Source organism: Mobula birostris, chromosome 3 (assembly GCF_030028105.1).
Source record: "Mobula birostris isolate sMobBir1 chromosome 3, sMobBir1.hap1, whole genome shotgun sequence".
In the NCBI taxonomy this organism is placed as follows: domain Eukaryota; kingdom Metazoa; phylum Chordata; class Chondrichthyes; order Myliobatiformes; family Myliobatidae; genus Mobula; species Mobula birostris.
Window position 1 is genome coordinate 126,101,320 of NC_092372.1, and position 11,347 is coordinate 126,112,666.

The window sequence follows — 11,347 nt, forward strand, 5'->3', positions numbered from 1 at the left end:
CAGTTGACTTTCATTAGTCAGGATATTGAGTACAGGAGTCGGGGCATCACGTTGCAGTTGTACAAACATTACCGACTTGCAGTTCTTATTTCCATTATGGGAAAGAAGTGATTCAACTGGAAAAAGTGCAGAGAACGTTTCTGAGGATCCACCCAAGACTAGAGGGCCTGATTAAAAGGGAGAAGTTGGCTAGGTTAGGTCTTTATTTCTTAGAACGCTGGAGAATGAGAAGACTTTAAAATTATGAAAAACACTGATAAGGTGGGTGATAGGTCTTTTCCTCAAAGTAGGGGAGTTCAAAAGTAGAAGGGCATAGGTTTAGGGCAAGAGGGGAAAGGCTGAAAAGGGATCGGGGGGGCAGGGAGAACTACTTCCGAGGGTGGGAAGTACATGGAATGAGCTACATCAGCTACAATAGCATCATTGAAGCAGTACTTTGGATAGGTACATTGAGGGGCAGGGCTTAGAAAGATAGAAGCCGAATATAAGCAATTGGGAGCAGGTGGACATGATTCGTAGACTGGTTGAGTGAAAGATACCGTATCCAAGCTGCATTATGCTACTACTTTATGAGTCTATTAAAATATTCCATGATAATTGCAGTGCCCTTCATGCACGTCTTTGATGTCTAACTCATTTATGTGCTGCAGTACTGAGGACCAACAGATCACTCTGACTTGTGCCTTCTTTGGCATGTTATTCAATAACTGACTCAACACTACCCCCCTCCCCCACATCTACATCGCAACTCACTACTGCCCTGATACCTACCTCAATTAACAACACTCAGCTGTTCCCTTTTGGCCCACTCTTTTGGAACAGTGAGCACTCAGCCCTGGTCATTCTGCAAGTAGATCTCTGTCACAGCGGCTAGATTGTGACTGAAAGTTTTATTTCCCCACCACCACTACCCCCCCCCCACCCCCGCCCCACAACATGGTAAAACCTCGTGTTTTATTCCAGGTCTGTTTATATTACTAAATTTTTCAAGGATTACGAATACCTAATTGACTCTAGTTAAAGATAGAGTAAGTGACACAGGGTTTAGCAGTACAAGAGCACCCATCCCCCACATCGATCTAAGATGAAGTCATACATGAGAAAGGAAGTCATGACAAACACATTAAGTCACGCAGAGGTTAAACATGCAGCTCAGCCCTGGTAATTATAGGCTGTTTTATGGGATTGCTGTTTAATAAGATAGAAAAGGCCGGGGGTCAGGACTGGAGGCTAGGGTTGGGCTAATTCTGCCCACACTTCTATGATGTTTACTCCTCTCTCCGCGGTGCTGAGGCTGTGAGACTGCTCCGGCTTCTCCATGCTTCGTGTCTGTGAGTCTCACGCTGTTTTTTCCCCACTGTGTGACGAACTGAGACTGAGGCTATGGGCCTACCCCAGCTGCTCTAGGCACCAGGTCTATGGACTCAATTTGGTTTGCAATGCTGTTGTTTGCACGATTTGTGTTTTTTCCCTCTCTCTCTCTGCATTGAGTGGTGGTCTTTCTTTTAAATTGGGTGCTTTCAGGTTTCTTGATTTATGGCTGTCTATAAGCAGACGTATCTCAAGGTTGTATAATTTATACATACTTTGATAAGTGTGCTTTGATTCTTTAAATATAAAGTGATGATCAAACGTCCATAAGGTTTTAACAAAAGGAATTCCACTGTTACAAATTTAATCTGTACCTAGAATTAATTACATGTTTCAGTGAATGTCATCAATAGTAAAGAATCTATCAAATTTGAGGCTTGATCTTCCTCACATCACTGCTTTACCTCAGCTGTGTGGGACTTGTGCAAGTACAGTAAAGCTGGGAAATGGTACCACATGCCAATGACATGACAGGTGAGCACACTACAACAGGGAGGGTTAGGGATGGAAGTTTGGCCTAGCTATCAGACGTCTGTGATGGTTACCCTAAGTCTGCTGTTGGGAATGGGTGTCATTGTACCACCAGTCACACAGACACCATTGCCAATGGCAGAACTGGACGGATGCCTGATCATATCCGTATAAAGGTCGGCATTAGGATGCTTAAAAGAATCCAGATTCAAATCTGGCTTCTGGAGGGTGGGCAGGTATCGCAAACAGAAGACAGAGATTTCAGGAATGCCCTGTTGATAGACAGGAACTAGAAAGGAAATGGCAAAGCCAGTGTCCGTTTCCCCATAGTGGTAAGTCAAGATCCCGGTGATGCCAATGTTAGGGTTGGGGGAATTGCAGAACTCCAGTGTTGCATCTTTTCCCCGCGGTAAATCCTGTGGTTTAATTAACGGATTTTCCGGTGCACCCTCTTTCATATACAAACTGCAAAAGAGAATAAAAAGAGTTCAAGAAGTGGCACCATATCCTAGCCAAAAATTACCTTCTATAAACTTGTCAGTCAGATCATACAGTACTGTGCAAAAGTCTTAGGCACATATATACAGTTAGGGTACTGAAGATTTTTGTAGAGTGCTGTGTTTGAGCAGACAGCGAATTTGTACATCTGGCAAGAGCGAAGGTTGTTGTGAATGACAAGGGTGAAGCATCGTGGAAGGGCTGTGGGACAAGTAGAAGTGCCAGGGCAGGGGTGTGTCTGGCACAGGTACAGGCGCACCCAGTCCTGAGACAGCAGGCAAAGATATTTGATTCCAAACAATTGGGTTATTCATCATTACAGAATGCCTCTCTGGTGCTCCCCACTCCCTCTCCTCCCCCTTCTCCTTTTCCCAATCATGATTCCCCTCTCCCTGCCCCCTTCCCACTCTCAGAATACAATAGAGACCCATATCAGAATCAGGTTTACCATCACTCACATGTCAAGAAATTCGTTTTGCAGCAGCAGTACAAACCAATACATAAAATGACCTCAGTATTGTGCCAAAGCCTTAGCCCCCTAGCTATATATATGTGCCTGTACTTCCTATTCTCTGACTCAGGAAATATACACCCTTTCCCAGAACGTCACTGAGCAATCGAACCATGAAAGAGCCGGACTCAGTCTCTCATAATGCAAAATCAGCCTACAACAGTTAAAAATAACTGGGTTGCAAGAACTGACATTATTGATAAGGGTAATTTAACCGTGCACTGTAGTGGGGAAAAGGATCAGGCAAGGGAAAGTTACTTTTCAAATTGAATGACACACCAGTGACCAGGCTCTCCAGTTTGAGCTGATGCTGGTGACCAGCGCACCAATCGTGAGTTGGAGAGCTATGACAGAGGAGGCAGCACACAGGTCCGAAGGAGAAGTTTAAAAGGGAGATCTTCGGGAGAACTCAGCTATAACCGGTGCACAAATAATCGTGTGTTGGAGAGCAGGGAAGGTGCTGGCATAAAAGGGAGATGCTGCCCAGTGGAGTGGTCATCAAAGCAGCGGTCAGAGTGCTGGGCTTTGGCTCATTCGGGCTTCGGCGAGGTAAGTGGGTAAGTGGACTTCGTTTTCCCTTGCATTTGTTGAGGAATAGAGAGCATGTCTGTAGGGTGCTGTGTTTGAGCAGACAGCGAATTTGTACATCTGGCAAGAGCGAAGGTTGTTGTGAATGACAAGGGTGAAGCATCGTGGAAGGGCTGTGGGACAAGTACTTTGCTCTGGGTGTCGGATGTGGGAATTTTGGGAATCTTCCAGTCTCCCAGATGGCTACATCTGCGCCAGGTGTACCAAAATGCAGCTCCTGATAGACGGTGTTAGGGATCTGGAGCTGCGGCTTGATGACCTACAACTTATTAGGGAGAGTGAACAGGAGATAGAGAGGAGTTGCAAGGAGTTAGTCACCCCGAGGCTGCCAGAGTTAGATAAGTGGGTAACTGTCAGGGAAAGGAAGGGAGGAACTCAGATAGTAGCATCCTTGTGGCCATCCCCCTCAGTAATCGTTAGCTCGTTTTGGATGCTGTTGGGGGAGCAGGGATGACCTGACAGAGGACGACCACGGCGATCGGGTCTCTGGCACTCAGCCTGGTTCCGTGGTGCAGAAGGGAGAGAAGAAGATGAGGAATATGGCAGTGATAGGGGATGCCATAGTGAAAGGAACAGACAGGAGGTTCTGTCAGCCTGATAGAGATACCCACATGGTGTGTTGCCTCCCAGGTGCTAAGGTACAGGATATCTTGAATCGAGTGCAGAGTATTCTGAAGGGAGAGGGTGAACAGCCAGAAGTCTTGGTACATGTGGGTACCAACGACATAGGTAGAAAACAGAGGGGGTCCTGGAGAAAGAATTCAGGGAGTTAGGTAGGAAGCTGAAAAGCAGGACCTCCAGGGTAGTCATCCCAGTATTGCTGCCTGTGCCACATGCTAACGAGTGCAAGAATATCATGATCAGGCATATAAATGTGTGGTTGAGAGACTGGTGTAGGGGCAGGGCTTCAGATTCCTGGATCATTGGGGCCTCTTCTGGGGGAGGTATGATCTGTACAAAAAGTACGGGATACACCTGAACCCAAAGGGGTCCAATATCCTAGCAGGTAGGTTTAATAGAGCTGTTAGGGAGGGTTTAAACTAATTTGGAAGGGGGATGGGAACCAGAATGATAGGGCTGAGGAAGGGGAAAACAGAAGTAAGTCAAAGATTATATGCAACAGATGATAGAAGGGACTGGCAGGAGACGAGACATAATTACAGCCAGTGGGATGAGTTACAGGGCAATAGAGGAAAGGTGCAGTTAAAACAGAAAGCAACAAATACTGGACTAAAAGTGTTCTATTTAAATGCACACAGCATAAAGAAAAATGGATGATCTTGATATTCAGCTAAAGATAGGCAAGTATGACGTTGCGGCCATCTCTGAAACTTGGTTAAAGAATGGCTGCCATTAGGAGCTGTACATCCAAGGATATACAGTGTATCAGAAAGATAGGTTAGTAGGCAGATGGGGTGGTGTGGCTCTGTTTATAAGAAATAATATTAAATTATTAGAAAGGGATGACATACGATCAGAAGGTGTAGAATATCTATGGGTTGAGTTAAGAAATGGCAAAGCTAGAAGGACCCTAATGGCAGTTGTATACAGGCCTCCAAACAGCAGCCAGGATGTGAATTGTGAATTGCAAATTACAGCAGGAGACAAAAAAGGCGAGTCACGAGGGCAATGTCATGATAATCCTGACGAAGGGTCTCGGCCTAAAACGTCGACTGCACCTCTTCCTAGAGATGCTGCCTGGCCTGCTGCGTTCACCAGCAACTTTGATGTATGTTGTCATGATAATCGTTGGGGATTTTAACATGAAAGTGGATTGGGAAAACCATGTCAGTACTGGACCTCAAGAGAGAGAATTTGTAGAATGTCAAAGGGATGGTTTTTTAGAACAGCTTGCTGTTGAGCTCACTAGGGGATTGGCTGTGCTGAGAATTGGGTGATGTGCAATGATCTGGAGGTGATAAGAGAGCTTAAGGTTAAGGAACCCTTAGGGAACAGTGATCACAATATGATCAAGTTCACTTTAAAATTTGAAAAGGAGAAACTAAAATCCAATGTGTCGGTATTTCTGTGGAATAAAGGAAATTACAATGGCATGAGAGGAGAACTGGCCAAAGTTGACTGGAAAGGGACACTAGTAGGAAAGATAGCAGAGCAACAATGGCTGGAGTTTCTGCAAAAAAAATGACGTAAGTCCAAGACAGATATATTCCAAATAATAAGAAATTTTTGAATGGAAGGAGGACAGTACCATAGCTGACAAGTGAAATCACAGCCAAAGTAAAAGCAAAAGAGAGGGCATACAAGGAAGCCAGAGCTAGTGGGAAGATAGAGGATTGGAAAGCTTTTAAAAATTTTCAGAAGGAAAGTAAGAAGGTCATTAGGAAGGAAAAGATGAATTTTGAAAGGAAGTTTGCAACTAATATCAAAGAAGATACTAAAAGCTTTTTTAAGTATATAAAGGGTAAAAGAGAGTTGAGGGCAGATATAAGACCAATAGAAAATGATGCTGGAGATATTGTAATGAGAGATGCAGAGATGGGAGAGGAACTGAGGAACTGAATGTGTATTTCGCATCAGTCTTCATAGTGGAAAACATCGGCAGTATACCGGACATTCAAGAATGTCAGGGAAGTGAAGTTTGTGCAGTGAAAGTTACAACTGCGAAGGTGCTCAGGAAGCTTAATGGTCTGAGGGTGGATAAATCTCCTGGACCTGATGGAATGCACCCTCGGCTTCTGAAGGAAGTAGCTGGAAAGATTGCAGAGGCATTAACAATGATGTTTCAAGAATCGCAGATTCTGGCATTGTACCTGATGACTGGAAAATTGCAAATGTTACCCTGCTATTTAAAAAGGATGGGAGGCAGCAGAAAGGAAACTATAGACCCATTAGCCTGACATCAGTGGTTGGGAAGTTGTTGGAATCAATTGTCAGGGGAGAGATTATGGAGTACCTGGAGGCACATGACAAGATAGGCCAAAGCCAGCATGGTTTCCTAAAAGGAAAATCCTACCTGACTAGCTACTACAATTTTTTGAGGAAATTACAAGCAGGGTAGACAAAGGAGATGCAGTAGATGTGGTGTACTTGGATCCTCAGAAGGACTTCGACAAGGTGCCACACATGAGGCTGCTTAGCAAGATAAGAGCCCATGCAATTACAGGGAAGTTGCTAGCATGGGTGAAGCATTGGCTGATCGGCAGAAAACAGGGAATGGGAATAAAAGGGTCCTATTCTGACTGGCCACCACTTACCAGTGGAGTTCCACAGGGGTTGGTGTTGGGACTGCTGCTTTTTACGATGTATATCAATGATTTGGACTTTGGGATTAATGGATTTCTGGCTAAATTTGCCGATGATGCAAAGATAGGTGGAGGAACGGACAGTGTTGAGGAAACACAGAGCCTACAGAAAGACTTAGATAGTTTAGGGGAATGGGCAAAGAAGTGACAAATGAAATACAACGTTGGTAAGTGTATAGTCATGAACTTTGCTGGAAGAAATAAACAGGCAGACTATTATTTAGATGTGGAGAGAATTCAAAATGCAGAGATGCAAAAGGACTTGGGAGTCCTTGTGCAGGATACCCTAAAGCTTAATCTCCCGGTTGAGCCGGTGCTGAAGAAGTTGAATGCAATGTTGGCATTCATTTCCAGAGGTATAGAATATAAGAGCAGGGATGGGATGTTGAGGCTTCATAAGGCACTTGTGAGACCACACTTGGAGTATTGTGTGCAGTTTTGGGCTCCTTATTTTAGAAAGGATATACTCACACTGGAGAGGGTTCAGAGAAGATTCATGAGAATGATTCCAGGAAAGAAAGGGTTACCGTATCAGGAATGTCTGGCAGCTCTTGGGATGTATTCCCTGGAGTTCAGGAGAAGGAGGGGGACTCATAGAAACATTCCAAATGTTAAAAGGCCGGAACACTTTAGATATGGGAAAGTTATTTCCCATGGTAGGGGAGTCTAGGACAAGAGAGCATGACTTCAGGATTGAAGGACATCCATTTAGAATAGAGATGCGGAAAAATTACTTTAGTCAGAGGGTGGTGAATCTGTGGAACTTGTTGCCACAAGTGGCTGTCGAGGCCAAGTCATTGGGTGCACTTAAGGCAGAGATAGATAGGTTCTTGATCAGCCAGGACATCAAAGGGTACAGGGAGAAGGCAGGGGAGTGAGGATGACCGGAAGAATTGGATCAGCCCATGATTGAATGGTGGAGTAGACTCGAGGGCCGAATGGCCTACTTCTGCTCCTATATCTTATGGTCTTATGGGAAAGCATAGCGACAACTTGTTCAACGCAAACACCACTATAAATGACTGTATTAGTCACACTTTTTGTCGGATATGATCACTGCAATCAATAGTTTGTAACTCTCTTTCTGGAGTTGAGCTGTTGAACCACCTGTACAACCTGGCATTTTTAAGGTGTGAAATGAAATAAGATGGAGAATTGCAGGATGGCTTGTACAGGCTGATCCAACCCGGCGGGCATGAGGTCAAGAGCAGAAAATGAGCTAATGTATGGCCATTACTGAAGCGGGCATGGAGGCGATTCAACACGGCAGAACCAACGCTAGGCGAGCAGAGGAAATGCAGAGGCGAAGCAGCGGGGCCCGAGAGCGAGGGAAGATCAGAGGTTTGATCAATTTAAGCGCCAGGTCGAATTGGAAAGGTCCGGTATGGGCCGGATCGAGGTGGTGGGGCCCAGGGTCGAGAGCATATTGAAGAGACAGGGCCCAGGTCTGAGGGTGCCGAACGACCCAAGGTTTAGACGATTTGAGCTCAGGCCAGACTGTAAGGGTCAAGGTGTCAGGGCTAGCGGCGAGGGATGGGCCAGTTCAGCTTGCTGGTCTGTGAGGTTTACTCATCTCTGCACTGAACTGTGGCTGTGGCCTGCAACTAATGGGCTCCCGGACCAGCTGCAGTGATGACTGGCTGCATGGTTGTGAGCTCACATTCATGAACTTCAGCTCCGAATGTTATTTACTTACTTTTATTGTTCTCGGGATTTGTTTTTCCTGCACACTGGGAGCTTGACGGTGTCCTTTTTTTTAAAAATGGGTTCTATTCGGTTTCTTTGTTCTGTGGCTGCCTGTAAGGAGTCGAATCTCAAGGACTGATATAGTATAAATACTTTGATGATAAATGTCCGAAACCAACATTTACAGTTCAAAGTACAAGTGGTTGCCCAAATCAGGAAGTTATGGGTTCAAATCCATTCCAGAGGCTTGAATGGATTATCAAAACTCTCACTTCTGTCTTGTGCTTAGTAAATATTTTCAGAGGTTCCATCTCTCCAATAAGCCATTAAACTATTTTCTCTAAATGGTACATAAAGAACCATATAACATTCATAAATGAATCAAACTAATAGATTATCTGGATTTTATATTCCTGTAGTTTGTGAACAACAGTCTGGCACATTACAACAATCACCACAGTCTGACAGTTCTTCCGCAGTTGTAAACTGTTTTGGAAAGTCCTGAAGAAGTGAAATGTTTTATAAAATTGCAAGCTTTTCCTCAATGCATTGCACTACTATACTTACTTGCAATATTTCAGATCAAACACCTCTGATCGATTGCTCAAGGATAGTGTCAGGTGTCTGGGAGGCATCATGAAATTCCAAACTCTAAATAAAACAGAATTTTTAATCTCATTTCTACATAAAAATACACTTTCAAAATTAAAAATATGACAACATGACAAAAATAATTTAAGTCATCAGATTTTAAAATCTACAAGTGCAGAAGTGACACAGTTTAGTTTTTTTTTGGATTCATAAAGAAGTGTCGATCAGAGAATACAAAGAGAACAGGACATGACTTGGGTGATGGGGGTGCTTAATGATGACGCCGCCTTTCTGAGGCACCACTCCTTGAAGAGGTGTGGATACTACGAAGGCTAGTACCGGTGATGGAGCTGACTAAGTTTACAACTCTCTGCAGCTTACATTGACCCTGAGCGATACCCCCGCCCCATACTAGAGAGTGATGTAGCCAGTTAGAATGCTCTCCACAGTATAACTGTACTAATTGCTCTCAATTATATAGAAAGGGAAATAAGTAAAAAAGCAAGACCATAAAACATAGGAGGAGAATTGGGCCATTCGACTCATCATGACTATTCCACCATCCCATCATGGCTGATCTATTATCCCTCTCAACCCCATTCTCCCGCCTTCTCCTCATAACCTTTGACACCCTTACTGAACAAGAACCTATCAAACTCTGCTTTCAATAGATACCCAAGATACCCGATGACTTGGCCTCCGCAGCTGTCTATGACAATGAATTGCACAGATTCACCACTCTCTGGCAACAGAAATTTCTCATCTCTGTTCTAAATGGACATCCCTCTATTTTGAGGCTGTGCCCTGTGGTCCTAGACTCGCCCACTATAGGATACAACCTCTGTACATCCACCCTACCTAAACCTTTCAATATTCGATAGGTTTCAAGGAGATCCCCACCTCATTCTTAAGTCCAGTGAGTACAAGCCTCATCTTTCATTCCCAGGACCATTATTCCTCCCTGATCTTAACCACGACACTCCATTCCCCTGTACCCGACTCTCTCCCAGCCCCTCCCTCACCCTAGCCTCCACCTTGGACCCTCCCTTCACCTCACTCCTCCCCCTCCCGGCCTCCCCACCCCAGCCTCCTCCTCAGACCCTCCCTTCACCCCACTCCCCACTCCAGCCCCTCCCTTCACCCAAATCCCCCCTCCAGCCCCTCCCTTCAGCCCCACTTCCCCCACAGTCACTCAGCCCTTATCTTCACCCCACTACCCCCATAGCCGCTTGGCCCCTATCTTTCCCCCTCACAGTCACTTGGCCCCTCCTTTCACCCCATTTCCCCCACAGCCACTCGTCCCCTCCCTTCACCCCTCCCACAGCCACTCGTCGCCTCCTTTCACCCCTCCCACAGCCACTCGTCGCCTCCTTTCACCCCATTTCCCCCACAGCCACTCGTCCCCTCCCTTCACCCCTCCCACAGCCACTCGTCGTCTCCTTTCACCCCACTTCCCGCACAGCCACTCGTCCCCTCCCTTCACAGCTTCCTCAACCCACCCTTACCCACTACCCCCTCCAGCCCCTCCCTTCACCCTGCTCCCCTCCCTCAGCCCCGCCTTTCACCCCGTTCCTTCCCGGGCTCCTTCACGAGTTTCCGCGGACATCCCCTTCTCCTGCCTTTGCCCCTGGTATCACGACACGTCCCCGACCTTTCCCACTCCTGCTCCCTCGGTCACGGTACCTACATTTACCGGTGTCCGGGAGACCGGGAAGCAGAACATGCCGAGCCTGCAAGGCCAAGGATCAACTGCGTTGCGCTGAGAGGGACACTCCGCGGTCCTAGTGCCGTCAGATTCACTCTAAAAGTTCAGAGCAGTGCAGAGTAACTCCGGAAAATGGCAGTAGTGGTGTCTATTCTAAAACCAGTAAACCCTCATCGGGTCCTTCAGGTTATAGGACTATATCGTTAACGTCTCATGTATGTAAACTTACGCAACGCATGGTAATAGAGCGTTTGAATTATATTTTGGAAAGTAGAGGTGATCAGAGCGTTTTATCAGAGTGGATTTCGGAAGGGTAGAATGACATTGGATTCAGTTTTATGTTTGGAAGATGATATTAGGAAAGCACAGGTAGATAAGCAGTTATGACAGCATTGTTTATATCAAAAAAGCATATGATATGGAAGGATGTAAACATGAGGAAATCTGCAGATGCTGGAAATTCAAGCAACACAAGCACAAAATGCTGGTGAACGCAGCAGGCCAGGCAGCATCTATAAGAAGAGGTACAGTCGACGTTTCGGGCCGAGACCCTTCGTCAGGACTAACTGAAAGATGAGAGATTTGAGAGGGGGAGGTGGAGATCCGAAATGATAGAAGTCAGGAGATGGAGGGGAAGGGATGTCCTGACTTCTCATATCATTT

At 45.7% G+C, this 11,347-nt stretch overlaps 1 long non-coding RNA gene across 1 annotated transcript; it reads right to left on the reverse strand.

The window, feature by feature from the left end:
• Positions 1-929: 929 nt before the first annotated feature.
• On the reverse strand, positions 930-10,775 carry LOC140194692 (uncharacterized). Its single transcript, XR_011885265.1, has 3 exons — positions 10,667-10,775; positions 8,956-9,039; positions 930-2,307 (listed from the first exon to the last, which is right to left on the reverse strand). It is a non-coding gene; the product is annotated as an uncharacterized lncRNA (long non-coding RNA).
• Between the last annotated feature and the right edge of the window lie 572 nt (positions 10,776-11,347).